The following is a 19853-nucleotide window of genomic DNA, read 5'->3' as shown; positions in this document are numbered from 1 at the left end:
TCAAACTGTAAGTGTTGAGTCCAGCAAAAGAGACAATCAGAAAAATGTAGAAGGCAACTTATTTATTGGGAAAATATTTATGTACCACATATTTGATAAGGGTTAATATGCAAATATATAAAGAATTTCTACAATTCAATAGAAAAAAAAAACAAATAACCTGGTTTTAAAAATAAGCAAAGGATCTGAACAGGCATTTTTCCAAAGAAGACCTACAAATAGAAAACAGGTGTATGAAAATGTACTGAACGTCACTAATCATCAGGGAAGGGAAATATAAACTGCTATGATACATGAGCTCACACCTGTTAGTTTAGTTTTTACCAAAAAGGCTAGATATAACCAAAGTTGAGGGTGTGGAGAAAAGGGAAATTTATTACACTATGGGAATATAGATTAGTGTAGCCTTTATGGAAAACAGTATGGAGGTATCTAAAGAAATTAAAAATAGAACTACCATATGAATCAGCAATCCCTTCCCTGGATATATGCTTAAAGGAGATGAAATAATCATCTCATAAAGATATCTGCATTCTATGTTCATTGCAGCATTATTAATAATATCCAGATATGGAAGCTATGTAAATGTGGTATCCATATACAAGAAAGAAGGACATGGTTTGCCACAACTTGGATGGACATGGAAGACATCATGCTGAATTAAATAAACCAGTCAACAAAGGGAAAATATTGCATGATCACTTATATATGAAATTTTAAAATGGCCAAGTATATAAAGAATAAAACAGTGGTTATCAAAACAGGGAAGGGGTTGGAAATGGGAAAATAAAGTTCAAAGGATTTATTAGTGATATGTAGGATGATCCAGTGTAGAAATCTAATGTACAGCATTAGGATTGTAGATAATAGAATTGTATTCAGATTCTTTTGTTAAATAGATTTTACATGTTCTTGTTGTCCAATAAATAACATTTAAAGTGAGATATTTTCATTTGCTTCACTGCACCATCCGTTATTTTCTTGATATGTATCCCATAACATCACATTGTAAATCCCAAGAATACACAACAAAGCTAATTTTTTTCAAAATATTAACTTAAAATAAGGCAGAAAATGAAATCTCTGCAACCTTTTATTATACATTTCAAAATAATTAGAGAAGTTTCACTGTTCATAACACATTAAAAAGGAGAATATTGAGGAGATGCAAATGTTAACTACCCTGATTTGATCTTCAAAATTTATAAATGTATTGAATTGCTGTACTACATACCATAAATACATATGGAAGGTAAGAGTGTAAGGAGGAAGGAAGGAAGCAAGGAAGGAAGGATGTAGGAAGACTAGAGATGAAGCTCTACATCTGGCTTTGGGAAAGCAAATTTTATACTCTGATTCACATATTTTTTTTTTTTTACCTTTAAAGTGAGGAAAATAATGCCAGCTCTCAGCCTAGGTGTTAATACCAAGAAACGATGTGTTATATATCATGTATTATATTAGTAGTAGTTTAATTTCTATGTAACTTTTACAACATTTTTATCTATTAATGCATTTCTTCTTCTTGATCCAAATTTTGATCAGAAAAAGATGTTCCTATCTTGCCTGTTGCTCAAAAGATTGGTATAATTGTCAAATTGTTATTCTCACCTATAATTTTGACATATTTCTCATAACTTATCATCATTTAAAATATGTGTAATCCATTTGTTATTATATTATTCTGCTTAAATTTTATACCTAAATGAGAATCTTTCAAAATTGACCAAGATATTCTGACAAATAAATTGGTGGTCCTGCCCTATTATTTAAAATTATTCCTAGTAAAAATGATGTGCATGTTCTACATGTGAACATGTTTTCTAGCTCAATCCAGAAATCTGAATCACTAACAGGTATATTTCAAAATCCAAACTAATAACCTCATCTGTCAGATGTCATAAACTAAATAAAAAGAAAGCTTAAGCAGAATTTCAGTTCTGAAATGCATTTCCCCATTCACCATTTCCATGTGCTATGAGCCTATATTTTATTCCTTGTTTTTATTGCTGTTATTTTGGTTTTCTGTTCTGTCTCTATCTTTAATTGCTGATGGCATTTTACCAATCATGAAGCTGGTTCATTTAGATTGCCTTTCTTTTCCGTCTGTTTCATATCTGTCTTTTCTTCATGAAAGCAGTAGATGGTTTTGAATCACTGTTGTTCTAGAGCAGTCGTATGCCACATGAACAGTGGCTACACGAATACAAATCTAAATTATGTTTTCTTTTTAATACATGCAGAAATTTTATAGTAATGCTCTATTTGATGTTCAAAGAGTTTTTGTAGATTTGTTCTTCATAACGTATTTAACGCTAAACTTACAGTTTAAGTTCCTTTAATCTCATATACTGGAATATCTCCATATGAGTTCTTGAGTTTGAAGGAAGGTAAATTGTGTTAGCATCAATGTATTATTACAGATGTAGAAGCAGAAAATGTGTTTTACTTTCTAGTTATTACTTCAACATGATCTGAGTTTGCTATTTTTATATGGAAAATAATAAAGCTCTATGTTTTCACTAAAAATAATTCTAAATAGGCACTGCAAGAAATCTAAATTGTGTACTATTATATTTATTTATTTGTCTGAATTATTTATCACTCATTAACTGATCATAGTGCTTTGAATATCTCAGGGTCTTTGAGTGATATGAGTTATGATTAAATAATAATCATACTTTGCATTTATATTGCTTTATGATTCATAACATATTTCTCATATATTATCTCATTGTATTTGATCCTCAGAAGAGAACTTCTAGGCAAAAAAGAAAAAGCAAGTAGGTACATGATAAATGTAACAAAAGACTGAAACCCATGATGATTTTACTAAGGTTACTCAATTAATGACAGAGTATCTGATAAATAACTTCTGACTCAATTATAATGTTTTCTTTATATAAAAGAACTTACCTAAGTGACCAAATAACTGTTCTATAAAATAGTAAAGCTGTTATTTGTGCCCCCTTCTTTCAATATCAAACATCTAAAACACAAAGCAATTGACCCAGACAAATTTAAATTTCATGTAATCACTTAAAGTTAAAAAGAATTACATTACAAGATAGACTAAGGAACAGATACTCAATGTGAAAGATTTTTTATGCAAACAAAGAGCAGTTTTCAGTTGTTGAAGAATCTTGGGCTGTATGGTGTGACTTGTTCCCCTTTCTTTTTTATATTATTTGTTTATCTGTTAATCAGCTGGGATAATTATCTCTTCTAGTTTTTTGCAAGGGACTATTTAGTGAACTTTTTTCTCTTAAGTAATCCAGACTGGGCGAGTATCCAAGTATCGATACTCCAACTCAGCAGGTATCCTCTGCTACACTCATTATCCAGAACTACTTTGAAAGAAGAATCTAATCTCTAAAAACTGCAATGACTTCAAAGCAAACTTATGTACTAATAAACTTCCTGAAAAATAAAACCTATTGGGATTATTTTCTATAGTTCCCCTAACATAGGTATAAAATTGCAGTAACATTCTTAAATAGGTTGAGAAATTAAAGATAATATAATTACTATTGCACTACATACAGTTGTTGAAAAGTGGAAAAGAGAAAAAATGGGCAAAGTAAAAAGAAAAATTAATACAGACTAACATAAAAAGAGGAAAATGGGGCATCAGATGGGATTTGAGGCAGGAGAAGATAATTCAACAAGAAAAAGAGCGACTAAGAGGAGCACGTGTAAACCTGAAATAGAAAAGCAAAAATAGAAAGAATGGTTCCAGTTCGTGCTTTAAAAAATTAGAGAACATACAATCAATTAAGTTGAGGGTGGTGATATGGAATTACAAGGGAACATATATTGATTGAATATAAAAAGCAATATTTATAAGATCAAAATTGACATTAGAGCATTTCATGATATTCCATGCCAAGGTGGAGAGATTTCTTATTGCATCTTCCTGATTTAGATTTCATCAGGATTTGGGATCTTTAGAAGATGCCCACCACACCTCTGAATTTCCCTGTGTGTGGAGTTAGTAATCACAACAGTTTACCTCTCATACAATTCCTGATGAAATCTAGTGGATGGGTGGGCTTGTATCTGGGCACCCTGGGTGGTGGCTGGTATCAGTGGAATGCTCAATAGTAAGCTTCTTTGTGAAGTGCACTCCTGTTGTGTATGTGCTGAAGTTTTGCACTGACTGCTTGAGGCTGTCTTTTGTTGGACTGTGCATCTGAATGCAAATTGAGTTAACTGGCAACTCTGGGACTCACAGCTGTGGCCTTCCTAGAGGTTCTGGGGAAAAGGAATTATCCCTGGTTGCTATGTTTTCCTTGCCATCCTACACTTATCAGATAGTCAGAGGCCTGAGTCTGCATGCTATAGAATCTGCTTGGAGAATCCTTGGAGAATGCTGTGTGCTTGGAGAGTGCTGCTCGCTGTTTCATTGCATTCAGGGCTCAGGGCCATTGCTGACTGCTGTGGAATGCTGACCACGTTTCCAGTCCATGGGGTGTTCTTCACAGCAGCATAGAGCTTGGTGACTGTCTGCAACTGTGTGGCCTGTGAATGAAGGCTCTTCAATTGTTTTTAAATTAATTATTTTATTGCTTGGAATTGTTGTAAGGTTATTTTATGGTAAATTTGCTGAACCATCATCTTGGATTAGTAATATCAAAACTGAAAGAATGTAAATATGGTAGTTCAGTTGCTCATTTTATCTGTCAGTTACCACTCATTTTTCAAGCTGTTTGCCTATTTCTTAATTTCTAGGAATTGCACATGGCCTCATTCACAATTCAGTTGTGCCAGGGCTGTGGGGGTAGGTTGCAGACAGGCCAAAGAAAGTACTAGAGGCAGAATGAGAGGGATGATTTATTGAGGAAAGTTACAGGAGGTCAGTGACTGCTCCAAGAAGAGTTCAGTGGTGACAGGCTGACAGATAGCATCTCTGTCCCTCACAGTGTCTTGGCCAGGAAGCACCTCCATCCCTCATGACATTTTGTCCAGTGGCTGTTGGCTGCACAACTATGTATTGCTTTCATAGTGCCCGCAGTTCTGCACCAGTTCTCACTTAGAAAAGAGTTTTGTATGTTAGACCTTAGAAGAAGTGACCCCACCAGGATGAGCGTGCTTAGTCTGTTTTTATGATCAGCATTGCAAGAAGCAACTGCCAGGCATATTTGTATGAAAGTAGCTTTCTAGAGATAACACTAACTTGCCCTAGTTTACAATGTGCATAAGAGAAAGCCAGTGTTCTGCAACGTAATATGTATTTGAACCTTCCAGGTTTACTCTCATTGTTCCTTAATTTGGATAGATTTTTGAGAACAAAAAGGGACACTGAGGGACATGGTGCTTTACTCTCCCTTTTGTCTCGGGGTGAATAAATACCTAGGTAGCTCAAATAAATTTCATAATGTTGAAACTAAACTTACAAATTAGAACCACTTGGAAATTGAGACATGAAAATAATATTGTTTAATAAATATAATACAAAATGCATATGAAATTTAAGAAGATAATAGTATATAACTATATGCTGTGTAGACAAATGTTCACAAGCATTTGTCACAAAAATTGAAATAACCATTGCTGGTGTGACTTGTATAGAAGAAAGCCATTAAATTTTACTGCTGACCTTTATGGCAATATCATAGTTTAGAAACAAATGAACTAATTTTACTAAATTTCTGCTCCCATGATAGTCATCCTCTCCTAGACATGTTTGAAAGTAGCTGTAATTTATATATCAAACCACTTGGAGTCAATTTTCTTAACAGATATATTAAAAATAAGTACAATAGACCCCAAAGTCATTGAAAAGGATTCTACCTATTCATAGAAGAAATTCAAAATTCCAACAAGGTATTTTTAACATAGAAGGAGAGTCTTAATTCTTTTGTATATAATCTACATACTAGAATGTCCCTGAATTTCTCTTTCCTCTGCAATTTTCTTTAAATTTTCCAACTATAACAGCCTGCACTGAACTTAAAATTTTCAGTCAATTAAGCTAACACATCTGGATCTATTCATTTGTTTTCTTGCCAGTAAGTACACCCTACTTAAATAAATCCATCAGGTGATCCTTAGAAACCTTCAATTTGTCTCAAACATTATCTTGATTTTGCACATCAAAGTCTCACAAATCAAGAAAGCAAAAAAAAAAAAAAAAACAATTTCCTTCAATCAGTGTAGGAATAGAAGAAGGTGGGGGAACTCATGCAGGAATGTTTGTCTTGTTATATTAAGGAAAATGAATACTAGTGTGAATAATGATGTTATTGATTTACAAATCAGTAATTAAGGGCTTAAATAATCTATAGTTAGTGCCCAACTATAGTGTCAAGCAGTAAACTAACCGTGTTGGAAAACATCCCTTTATCTATTTCTGTCTATGCATATTCATTTGTATATGTGTTTATACAAATATGTTTCTACACAATATACATTTTAATAATTTTTTTAAAAAATAATTTTAGTTTTAGGGAAACATTTCAGATAGGACATATATCTATACCCACACCCAGTTTTTTCTACTTTTAGCACATTATGTTTTAATTTTCACTACTAGGAAACGAATGTTGATACACTATGAATACTTCATTTTTCCTTAATGTCACTTTTCTGTTCCAGGATCTCATCCAGCATACCATGTTATTTTTTTCTGTTATGTCTCCTATGTTTTTCCTTACTGTGACACTTCTCAGACTTGTTTTTGATGACCTTGGTAGTTTTACAGAGGCCTGGTATTTTGGATGAAAATCTCTCAATTGGGATCTTTTGGTGGTTTTCTCATGATTAAATTAGGTTTATAGGTTTTTGAGAAAGACTAGAGATGTAAAGGTCCAATCTGATTATATTATGTCAGGGATACATGGAGTTGACATCCTTTTTTTATGTTAAATCTGAACATTTATCTGAATTAGCATTTGACAGCTTTCCTCCATTATAAGATACTCTTGTCTCCCAGCTGCCACAGTTTTATTTCTTGCCCTTTTTTGTATACATTCATTGTTTTATTTTTTCCATGTTCAATTGCACTAACCAAGATCTCCAGGACAATGCTGCATACATGCTTGTTTATTTTCCTTTCTTAGAAAGTTTTCATTCTCTCACCATTGTGAATGATATCAGGTGAAGTATTCCACATGTTTATTCTGATTAAGGAAGTTGCCTTCTATTCGTACTTATTTGAATGGTCATTGATCTTTTTGAGTGATTTTTCTCCATCCAGTATGTTCATATGCTGTTTTTCTTATTCAATATGTTAAGAAAACAAATTACAATTGTGAATGTTAAATCACAATTTAACTTAACTTGTGGATTAAGCCCCATTGGTCATGATGTAACACTATTTAATGAATTTCTGGATTCAACTTGCTTGTATTTTTCTTTTATTAAGAATTTTTGCATCTGGCTTTGATATTAATGTAGTGCTGGTATTGTCAAATGACTTGGGAGGTAACTGTTCCCTCTGCTTCTAAATTCTGAAAGAAGTTATAGAGAATTGATATTCTTACTCAGACGTTTCCAGAATTCAACAGTGAATTCTTTGCCTAGCACTTTCCTTTTTGGAGGTATTTATAAGCTCAAACATTTCACTAGATATAGGGCTATTCAAACTATCTATTTATCCTTGAGTATATTTTGGTAATTTGTGTTTTTGAAGAATTGCTCCCTTTCTCCTAACCTACCAAATTTGTGGGCATGGGTTTGCTATGGCTGTTATAACATTTCTCTTGTCCAATTATTGTGGATCAAATTGCATCCTCCAAAAGATATGTGTAGGCGCTAAATCCTGATATCTGGGACTTTATTGGGAAGTAGAGTCTTTGTAGATATGATCAAGATAAGATGAAGTCATACTGGAATAGACTGACCCTTTCATCCAATATGATCACTATCATTATAAAAAGAAAGGAAGAAGCATTTGATGATTAAAACAAATGGCGAAGTGATGCATGTATAAACCAAGGGTTGCCAAGAATAGCCAGCAGCACTAGAAGTGAAGAGAAATGCCTGGAGGAGATTTTCCCCTAGAGCACCAGGGGAAGCATGTTAATTCTGTGTTTTTAGACTCGAAGTGTCAAAACTGTGAGAAAAATAAATTTCTGTTTTTCAGTCAGCAAGTTTGTGATATTTTCATAGTAGCCTTAGCAAACTGGTAGAGCTTTTATAGGTACTTTTAAAATTGAGGTACCGTGCAAAAATCATTATAAAATATGAATTATTTGTGATTGAAATGAAGCTAAAAAGTTAATTTCATAAAATGTTATTTCAGCTACTTTTTAATATTTTCTTTTCTCCTTCTTTTTAAAAAATGAGCATTTTTTTTTTTTTGGTACCAGGGATTGAACCCAAGGGTGTTTAAGCACTGAACCAAATCCTCAGTTCTTTTTATTTTTATTTTGAGACAGGATCTCACTAAGTTGCTTAGGATCTCACTAAGTGACTGAGGCTGGCTTGTAACTTGCAATCCTCCTGCTTCAGCCATCTGAGTCACTGGAATTACAGGCATGTGCCACCATGTCTGGCTCATTAAAGGAACCATTTTAAACCTCTAATGGATGTGTTGATAGCCATAGTTATTTCACTACCACCCAGTAATCATAAAGTTTTACATTTTTATGTACCTTCATAGACTTTTATTTTTTTAAAATGGATTTTAAACTTCATTACTCCATTGATTAACTTTCATTTTTTTTTTTTTAGGAAGGATAGTATTCTACAGAAAATTTGATGTGTTATGATATGTGTTCATTAATAGGAAGCTAATAATTCTTTATATACAATTTAACTTGAAATTGAATAAAAAATGCAAGTCAAATTCATAAAATTTGACGGTGTAAACATCAAACACATTTGATATCAACTTGTATAATAGTATTCTAAGAATTACATTTGAAAATATCTGTTGCCCAAATTCAAAAGTAAAATATTTGATTTGCACACTGTTTCAATCCAAGAGTTGAGCTCTTTTTAATGATACCATCATTAAAAACCTATGCCATGGTACATTTTGGGAAGTAAAATGCATCCCAAATCAAATTGCTTGTTGTTGAAGTGGTATTTAAATTTCGATCTTGCCTGATTCCAAGGCTTGTTGTTACTGTATTCGATCATTTATGTTCTAATTCACTTTCATTTCATTAAGGGAACATGCCCTTGAGTATTTAATATTCAAAATCATGTTCTAGTTAATAATATTAATTATTTAGTAATTCATATTTTCTCTGTTATTCAACACAAATATTTTTATGAGACATGATATTGCTAGTAGATTTGGTTTGGATTGGTTAAAGAACTATACACACAGATATGCTTATTTTCAAAACACCTTAGATTACATTTTGTTGAATCACTTAATTATAAAAGAAAAATTGGCAATAAGTCATACAATTGTAGAAATTTTAAATAAAATGTTGGATTGAGTATCCCTCACCTCTTCTACACAAACATAGCAAAAACCTGGAGTTAATAATACAGTGTTAAATATGCCTATTTGAATATCAGTGAAACAAAGCCAATCCTTGAGCATCAGAAATTCTTGATGCACTAAGAGGGAGCTAATCACTTGGGACTTAACTGAGTGAGCAGTGTATTGTCCCTGTGGGATGGGTTAAAGCTTTAACACAGGAAAAACTTATCAACATGTGATGCAAGACAGGTTTCTGACCTCTTCTTGCCTATGTTACAGTGAAGTAGTTGCAGCGAGAACAAGAGTTACCTGTAATGTAACCCCATAAGATATTTTATTATGTCTAAATATTAATGGAATTTTAGATTGTGAGGATTTCATGAAAGCTGGTCTAATGATGGAGAAACCCGTGCATCCTTGAAATAATATAAACCATTATACAGCACACACTGGGCTCCACAGGAGAATCAGCTCTTACAGAAGGTGAATTCAGTATCAAATGTTATAAAACATCTGTGAAATAAATCACAAATAAACCATAATATCAATAATGGTTAAGATTTTGAGTATGATGTGCCTGACATTGTTTTACATAAAATTAGAACCGAATTTACTTAATCATCTAAGTTAGGAGGTAACAATAACAAAAGAATTAACACTTTATGAATTGAAGATAATATCTTGAAAAGAACACAGATATACTTCAATGAATAAAAAAGGCAATATATATATATATATATATATATATATATATATATATATATATATAATAAACCATGAATAAATAGCAAAAAGAGGGTGGAAAAAGAACACAAATTTTATCATGAAGTAAAACTTCTTGACATGAACATACATTATCATAAGAATTAAATACTCATTGGAAACATTAAAAAAAAGTTCACAAAGAACTGAAAATTTTGTAAACTGGAAAATATTTTTCTAAAGCTGAAGAAAAAAATCAATGTCAAAAGAATAACCCAGAAAGTAGAAGAGAGATGAAAATAATTAAGCAAGTTTTATAAAGATGGAGAATAGACTAAAAGGTTCTGGCACATACAGTTTATATAATATTTTGAAGAGTGTGATGGTATAGGATAATATTTTTTTTGGTAATTACTGTAAATTTTTAGGAATTAAAGAATGTCTTGGAGAACCCAGATAATTAAAAATGTAAATCAAGGTCAAGAGGCATATACAAAGTTCCTTTGATAGCATAGGCAAAGACAAGCAGAAACTCCCAATATCTCTTCAAATTGCATCTTCATAATTAAAAAAAAATTTTGTTCCTTTAAGCCAGTAAATTATAAAGTGATATATTATACACCATAGAAAATTGATAATTGAAATGCATTATAATGATTATTAATAATTAGAGTATTATGTGCCTGATACTGTTTTACATGCTTCAAATTAGAACTCAGTTTAATCATCTGAGTTAGGCTCTATTTAGAACTCAGTTTTTCAGGTGAGTCAATTGAAGTGTAGGCGGGCTATTTCACTTGTTCAAGGTCAGAGCTTCCAAGTAGAAGTGCTGGGCAAAATTGCTCCAGAGCCCTTAGCTTCGACCACTGTATGTCAAGTTAAAGCATCTGAATAACGTTGAGTTGAAAAAGATTTACTAGATTCTAACAACAACTAGCCTTAGACTGAGAGTTGGGACTTTTCCAATTAAGGTTTTGTCTTTGATGTTAAATTACCTGGGTGTTTAGAAAGTCATTTAATTTCTTTATGGTTTATTTTTCTCCTCTGTACAATCAAAATGCTACAAAATAAATACTCCTATATCTTCTTTTTTATGAGGTATTAACCCACTTACGGATTCATGTCACACTTTCAGAGGAAAACCCTATCAGAGTGGTGGAGATTTATATGATGAATCAAGAAGTTGTGACTAAATAAAACAAGCTTTAGTAGATCACTACTTTAGTAGAAAGTCTTTCTTTTATTATATAGTCAAATAAAGCACAAGAAATAGTACATCTTGAAATCACTTTCTCCATTCTTACAATTGCTTTAATAATTTATAGAGACAGCATGTAAGGTGACAGGAAATTGATACTCAGACAAATATGTTTCCCCAAAGTACTGTCAAATGAGCTGCCCTCTGGATGTGTCCTGAATGGCATGGTAGTTGAAAAAGTCCCTAAAGAAATCAGTGAGCTTCAGCAATTTGACAAAATGACTCTGCAGAGCATGCAACTTTTACAAATTACTCTTTGTTTGAATACTAAAATGAATAATATTGTTTCCAAAGAGCACATGGGGATAATGCTGTATATCTTCTACTCCCTCTGGATCAAAGTGTATCTATTGTATCCATTACTGTGGAGTAAATTGTAATTTACTCAGTTCTTACAGAAATGCCCCAATAAAAAAGAAAAGTGCCATTCAGCAACTTTTGGTTAACAAAAATGTTACTTGTGCTACAACTTTTTAAAAATGTTAGGATTAAACTCACCAGAAATTGTTCTGAGAGACACAGCAAATTTGCCAACTGACATTTTAGTTATTTATAAAACAGAAGAATTTCCATTGAAGATGGTATATTTAGTAATAGAAAGATTTATACTCAAAAATTTGTTTTCCCTACTGCCCAATATTCTTTTTCTTTTTTTTTCCTTTCTAGTTTCCTCTGTTCTTTTTTTTCTACCTACAATAACCAAATGTTAAAAAATAATCCATGACACAAATTCACAGACAAAGTCAGCTACAAATCCTCTTCGTAGACAGTGGGAAAGAGGACTGGCATACGTGGTACATATTTACTTATAATCTCATATTGATGATTTGGAAGAATAGTTTCTTGATAATTTTGTTTTGATTTCTTCATCTGTAAATGTACTATTGTGATATAAACTTTATGACCTCATAGAGTAGGTATGTTACAAAACAAGCAGCTGAATGTAGAAGCTTCTAGTAAGTTCTAAAACTTTATTGAAATATACTGCCACACTTTCTACAAAAGCACAGTGTTTAAAATGTTATGATGAGAGCAAAGGAAATGAACACTCTTTTTTTTGATCATTCCTGCTCTTAAAATGCAATGTATATTCTCCGTGAATTTGAAATCAAGGATCTAACGTACTTTTCTGTTGCATATCTAGGTACAGAGTCATTGAGGAATAATAGTTTCTTAAATAGCTCTTAATCTGATAAGTAATGCCATACTAGTCAGTTCTTGGATCAGGAGTATCTTTGAGAAAATGAATTATTTTAATAATTGCTACTTATAAGAAGTCAATAATTGTTGTGTGAAAAAACCATACTTTTGTGTGAACAATCAAATTACATTCAACTTTATGATGAGAGAGCCTAATAGACTAAAATTAATTATGTCTGATCAACTGAGTAGAAGTTTTTTTAAAAATCAGGATGTGGATTTGACATCTAAATATTTAGATATCAAATAATTCTAATGATTATTTTGAACTATCATTTTATGAATTTTAACAAACAAATTATTCTATTAGTAGTAAATGTTTTCTATCTCTTGTAGTTTTGGGGTGCTTTTGCCTATGAAGTAGTTAGTTTGATATTAAATTTCCTGTAGAGATAAAAGGGAAGTTTTCTGTGAAATATTTACTCTTAAGTTTCTACAACCCATAAGAAAACAGCAAAACATTATCAAGGGTAATGCCATGTTATATTTTTTGCCAAAGTTTTTTCCTGAACTTTTGGAAATCTGTACTTGAACTGTTACTCAGTCCAGAACATTCCTTCTGATCAGCAATGGCCTCACAGAGTGACTGCTCAGATATTAGCATTGTTAGGCTTCTCAACTCTATTCCTGTGCATATTTTGCTGGTAAAAAAAAAAAATCCACTGATTTTTTAGGCCACCCCAGAATTACTATTCTAATTCTGGGAACATAATTACTATTCTAAACTGATAAATGTATTTGTTTTTCTTAAATTACAAAACAAATTCTTCTGCCTTTAACTTTCCTCCCTTACTACACATCCCCATAGGCACACACATACCAAAAACTTGTTGAAACACCTGCATTCCAAATTAAGTCCCTGTGTTAAATGATCTACACAATTCATTTTCTGTCAAGTGCTACTCATCAGTGCACTACACAGATGACCTCTCAGCATGTTGCCTAATATACACATATAGCCTGACACACTGTGACCCTACCCTGTTTAGGGTCTGTTCTGATCATAATCTACTAAATTTAATAATTTACAGATGCCCTGGTAAACAATAGCCAGCTCTAAAAACAAAACAAAACAAAAAAGTATCCTTTTAATACTTGCTTGTCACTGTGGCTTACATATCTCCACAATGGATTAGTTCAAGTTATGAAAGTCATACTACTCTTCTAGAAAATTCCTAAAAATTTAATAAGACACTCTCAAGAATCAGTGTAAAGTAGCATTCACATGTTATTAATTAATATGACATTTAGAATGCAAAAAAAAAATGGAGTGGGGTGCAGGTAAGCTCAAAATCCTGCTTCCAGTACAGGTAAGAATTTGGGAAAGATTTTAAACACACTGTACTGAGAGTTCTCATTTGTAAATGGGGTATTAACAAAACCTCATCAGTTGCTGTGAAGATAAACTACATAGTCCAGAAATCTTTGCCGTAATGTTAGGCAAACAAAAGAGATCAACAAAGAACTGCTGCCTTTAGTACTGGACATAGAAACTTGGGCCACATCCTTGCAAACATGTCTCTGTGCCTCTTAGTAACTAGTCATTGTGCATTCCTCTATTGTTCCTTGAAGCAACATGTCTTGGATATATAAGAAGGTGCATTGCTCTTTTCTGGTTTTACATACACATGATATTATTACTATGATATTATTACTATTAGATAGTAATTTGGAATTTTAGAATTTTATTATATTTTGGTTATAACATTCATTATTCTAAATTTCATGTCTATAGCTTTCCCTTGACTTTAATAAATAATATCTTAATTCTTAAATTGACACTTTTAAAGTGTATTGAGGGCCACTCAGACTCCAGGTGTGACATGCGTGTGCTTTACAATATGACCACATCCCACCCACATTCCTTGTGGACAGTGGAATGGGGTTCCCCTTGGTGGAACAGGCTGGCTGAGAAATAAGAGCTAAGAAAAATAGAGCTACGAAAAGACCACAGGACACAGAAAATATTTTCAAAGAGCAGGGGCGGACGGGGCAAGCCGTTCATACAGATGGAGTTTCAATACTATGGCAAAATGGAACCCGCGCCTGCTTTATTTATATCAGAGGACATAAAAGGCCTTCCATAGAATGTTCTTCTCCAGAAAAGGTTAAAGGTCAGCTGTCCAGTTCCATTGCCCATCTCCAGTGTGGCCATGAGAGATCTTCCTAGCAGAGTGAAGATTAATGTCAGGTGCCTTGGGCAATCTAGAATTCCCAAGGTTAAGCCTAAAATCTCCCTAGTTTCCTACCAAGAGAAGATTTCATGTGTTTTTCATGGATGTATCCCCACAACCACAGATGACACTCATGCCATGTGTGTGTGTGTGTGTGTGTGTGTGTGTGTGTGTGTGTGTGTGTGTGTGAGAGAGAGAGAAGCATTTCTATACTCTCTTTATTCAATTCCTCTTTAATTCTCTCTTGAACAAGTCTTTCAATTACAGATTTGGGTGTCAGTACTCAAATAGGGCATCTGACTCGACTGTCTAGATCATTATGCCTCTAAGGATGAAATATTGCTAAAATATTTACCAACTTGAATGTTCAATGGAGTTTTACGACTATTTCTTTCTTTGTGTTTATGGTCACTGGTTCTAAAATGGACCACATTCCCTGTCTAGAAATAATATTTGTTATTATGACTAGGATAATATTTCTTACTATTATCTAAATTTATAGTGTCAAGGCCCACTTCAGGAGTGGGGAGAAAATTGTGGAGTTATGTTCTGAGTGTAACAATTACTCAGAGGCAGGAATATAGTCAATTCAAGCTTTGCATTTTGCTAGTTACTTTATAAGTGAAATCTAGTGTGTTTTCAGTGAGTATGAGTTACAGACTGGTTGATTCTTATCATTGTCCTTTTTAAAAATTATTAATTCATTTTATTTTCCTTAAAATCTCTTTTCAAGTCTTTATTAAATTATTTTTAATAGTAATAATATTTTTAATAATAACTAAAATACATTTCTTAGAGATTACAGTGCACAATATCTAAGAAATGTATTTTAGTTCTATAAATGGTAGCACTTTGTCTACTCACTCAAACACACACTGTTTCTCACACCTGGATAATCCTTTCCCACCCCATATCCTTCTGACAACACATACTTGAAGTTTATTATCACACAGCCACAAACACTGTACCTTGCTGCCACCTGCTCACTTCTCAAATATCACTCCAGAATCACTTCTCCATTCTTTGGTGTGTTTTGACTGGACTTTGTCCAGTGCTACCCTTCACTTTCCTAGCTTATATATCTGCTCACATTACACTATTTTTTTATTAAATCTTTTGATCTTTCCTCTAGACTATTAGAACTTCTAATACAGAAAACATGCTTGCATTATCCTCTCTTATACTTTCAGCAGATAGAGTTTGCCTATGAAATAGCAGACTAGAGATGTATACTTAATAAATAAATAAATACTCTCTTATACATGCTATTGGTTTCAGTAAAAAGGTTGCTTAGTTTTCAAGTCTTGCTATAAACTATACATGTATAAACTTACAGAGACATATATAAATACAATATCAATATTGAAAGAAAAATCATGACAATTTTGTCTTAGGCAAGAGAAATTGGTGTAATCAGGACTGTAGTGCTTGCTGCACATAATTCTTTAATTTGGAATAGAATGTCATTTCTTTCATTATAAAATTGCCAAGTTACAAGATATGTGGGATGAAATATCAGAAAACAAAAGTCCTTCATTGGGGGGTTATATCATTGGGGAAAAGATAGTCACAGTGTGAGCCAGAGTTTTATGAGTCTGTCAATTGACTGATTGGCAGGTCTCTGTGAAATGAGACTTGTGGGATTCGATACTTGAATTTTAATTAAACCAAAATTATTCATTGTTCAGTTCTAAATCCCTAAAGAAAAATTGAAAATCTTGCAGAGGGACTCCCTACAGTAATTACATGTTCTGCTGAAATTTAATTGACTTGCATTACCCCGATAGACCTCATGAACAGAGAGCTATGTCATGGCATAGATTTTTCAAAGGAATTAAATGAAAGGCAAAAATGTACTAAAAAGTAAAACAATGGTCACAATTCTACAATAGATACTTTAATACAAGAGAAGAAAAATAAGTCAGTCTTTTATGTAGGACACCAAAATGTGATTATAGTAATTGAAATATATTGTGTTACATTCCTCTTTTTCTTCTGCTGAACAATATATTTTTAATTCAAAAATGTCCTTCAGAAACACATTGTTCTGTACCCATATTTACATAGAGTACCACGATCATCAAAATAATATCTAAAATATTTCATTATTTTCTTAAGAAGTGGCTTCTGCTTGATGTTTCTCTACCAGTTTGCCATATATTTATGAACTTACTAGTCCTAATATCATTCTCCAAAAAGGAAGATGACACTGGTGATTAGCCATCTGTTGAAATGTTGCTTTGGGTGTTTTTTTTCCCCTTCTCATGGTGGTAATTAACAGAATGTATTAATTCTCTCTTTTGTTTAAGCTTTCCTGGGCCTCTTGCCATTTGGGCCATAAAGAAATCAAAAATTATTAGTCCCACAGGCATAGAATCTACTTAAAGGTAAAGAATGTAAGATCATAGAATTATGGGCCGTCTTGTTTTACTAACTCTCCGCTATCTGGTGCTTCCATAAAGTATCACATCTTCTCAAATGTTCTTACCTTTGGTGACTACTTCACAGTCTCTGTTGTGAATTTTCACACAATTTAGGCCCTCATGCATATCCATGTCCTTTGAGCAGCTCTCCCATGAGACATAGAAGGTGGAAACACAGGCAAAGTTGTTTGCAGTTGTAGGAAGAAGTGTGTAAGGTGGCAGACAGGAGGTTCTCATTTACTTACAGGGAAGCTTCTGGAACCTTTGTGTAGGTAATGCAGGAGCTGACATTGTCCCTCATTTCCCAGCCTTCCCTTCCAAAGATCACACATGCTTCTAATTCCCTACAGGGAAACATTTGACATTTGAGGGGTATAAAACTGATCCCTTTTTTCTTATTAAACCTTAATAAAATATAAATTTTAGAAAATCAATTTAAGAAGGCAAATTAAACTTGAATGAGTTACAACTATGGGATTGGTTGAAAAAAAAATTTATCTAAGAAAGAATTAGTCCCAAGGTGAGATGGCATCTCCTGACAATTTTTCCAATGAGTTCCTTCAGAGATATAGATAATACTCATATATATGATTAGAATCAAGTCTATAAAATAATGATAATATAGTTTTTTCTTTTATACAAATAACACAATTTTTTTATGAAGCAGGAGGATCCTGATTCTGAGGCAAAATTCTGTATGTGACTTTTAGCTCCAATCTATGACAGTTGCAAAGGTTTCCCCTGACAGACTGCTGGGAAACCTGTTTCCTCACACCAGACTTTGGCATTGCCCATGAGTACATAGCATTCTCTGAAGGGGTGGCTTTTGGTCATTTCAGTTTCCCTAGCTGAGGGTCCTCCATCTGGCCTAATATAAGTGTTATTAAAGAATGACAGATGACTTTGATATATTTTTGTAAGTATACATAAATATGTACAATTTAATATTCAGAATATTTGTGATGATCTTTGATAATTACATGTCTTATTTATCCTTTTTATCTTAGTGAGGAGAGTGAGATTCTGTTGAGGTCCTTCCCCAAAAGCACCTCTTCAAAGACTCCCTTATTAGAACAAAGGAGGGAACCTTGAAGATCTTTCTCCATTTTGTCTCAGTGCTAGGTACTTTGCAACTCCTAACCCTGGCCCCCTTCCCTTGGCTGGGCTTGTGGGATCTAAAAAATTGCAGAAGTCTTTTTTTTTTTTTTTGGTTGAGAAATTTTGAGTTTTCTATAGGTTGTTATGGATTTGTTCATATCTCCTTACAAATATATTTGCTTTTAATATGGTGAAATTCTACGTGGAGAGCATACATATTTAGAATTTGTATGTCTTCATGGTGAATCAAGTTTTAATGTCTCTTTTTATTCCTGGAGGTATTTTGTGTGACAAGTACTGTTCCTGATATTGGTAATACCATCTAGTGTATTTTGATTTGTTTTCTTATGATATATCTTGTTCTACCCTCTTTACTTTAACCTTTTACTGTTTCCTATTTTTAATGTGGTATTCCACCTTGGCAACTTGTGCTTTCTAGCCTACTTGTTACTAAAGGATGATAAATGACTTTAATATACTTCTATAAGTATAAATAAACATGTACAAGTTACTCTTCAGGATAATAGTAATGGTTCTTAAAATTTGTATATATTGTTCTTCCTTTTCATCCTTACATTTCTTCCCTCCATGATTTCCCTTTTTCTTGCCTATATTTTCTCTTTACTTCGGCTACTTTATATATTCAGTTTATTACTATTCATTAAATTATATGATCACAACTATAAGCAATTATATTACGTGAGTATTTTATCATACCTCTTTTATTTTCACTTTTAAGATATGTACTGTATCATTTTTGAGAGCTCAAACTGTGAAGACCCAGATCTTCGGCAAGTTACTCAATCTATCTTAGCTTGCTCAATTGTAGACAGGACTATTCATACTTAAATTATAGAGTTGCTGTGAAAATTAATTGAGCTACTATTTGTAGATTGGATGGATGGTGCCTGAGCACATAGGATGCTTACAAAAATGTTGGCTGTGGTGATCATTAATTAATTATGGATTTTATAATATATATACAATTAGAGAAAGCAAACTGTAATAATACAGCATAAAATCCTGAGTGTTTATTTTGATTGGTTTTAAATTCGAAGGGCAAGTCATTTCTTTCATTTGGTACAAATTTTCTGCTGATATAGTAGTATAATTTGTTTCCATTAACAATTCAAAACAAATAATTTAATTTTCTTCAATATCAAATTCTAATAAGCCTTAAGTCATCAAAACACACATATATTGAAACATATCTGTAAAGAACTGAAACATATGTCTTTTATTTTTTAACAGAATCTTCTATTTGTCTGTAATAACTCATGTAATACAACATTAGTCACATTTCTTTTATCTGAAAGATTAAGATTATATATAATACTTACATTTATCTCAATTATTTTTTACAAAAAGAAAAAACACAAAGAAAAGTGAACACTGCAAGGGAGAGATAAGTAAAATTGTATTAAATACAATATTGTATTTTATTGAGTTTGTGCTACAAGATGCTCAGTAATAGATTGTGGGAAAACACAAAGTGAGATTGATCTCAAAGCAAACACAGTTTTAATAGGAAAAAGCTAAAATGAAATAAATAATTGTGATTCCACATGTTTAGTATTTACTAGAGAAGTGTGACCGAGGTTTGAGCTAAGTAAAAA

Source organism: Ictidomys tridecemlineatus, chromosome 6 (genome assembly GCF_052094955.1).
Source record: "Ictidomys tridecemlineatus isolate mIctTri1 chromosome 6, mIctTri1.hap1, whole genome shotgun sequence".
Classification (NCBI taxonomy): domain Eukaryota; kingdom Metazoa; phylum Chordata; class Mammalia; order Rodentia; family Sciuridae; genus Ictidomys; species Ictidomys tridecemlineatus.
This window is presented reverse-complemented; position numbering follows the sequence as displayed.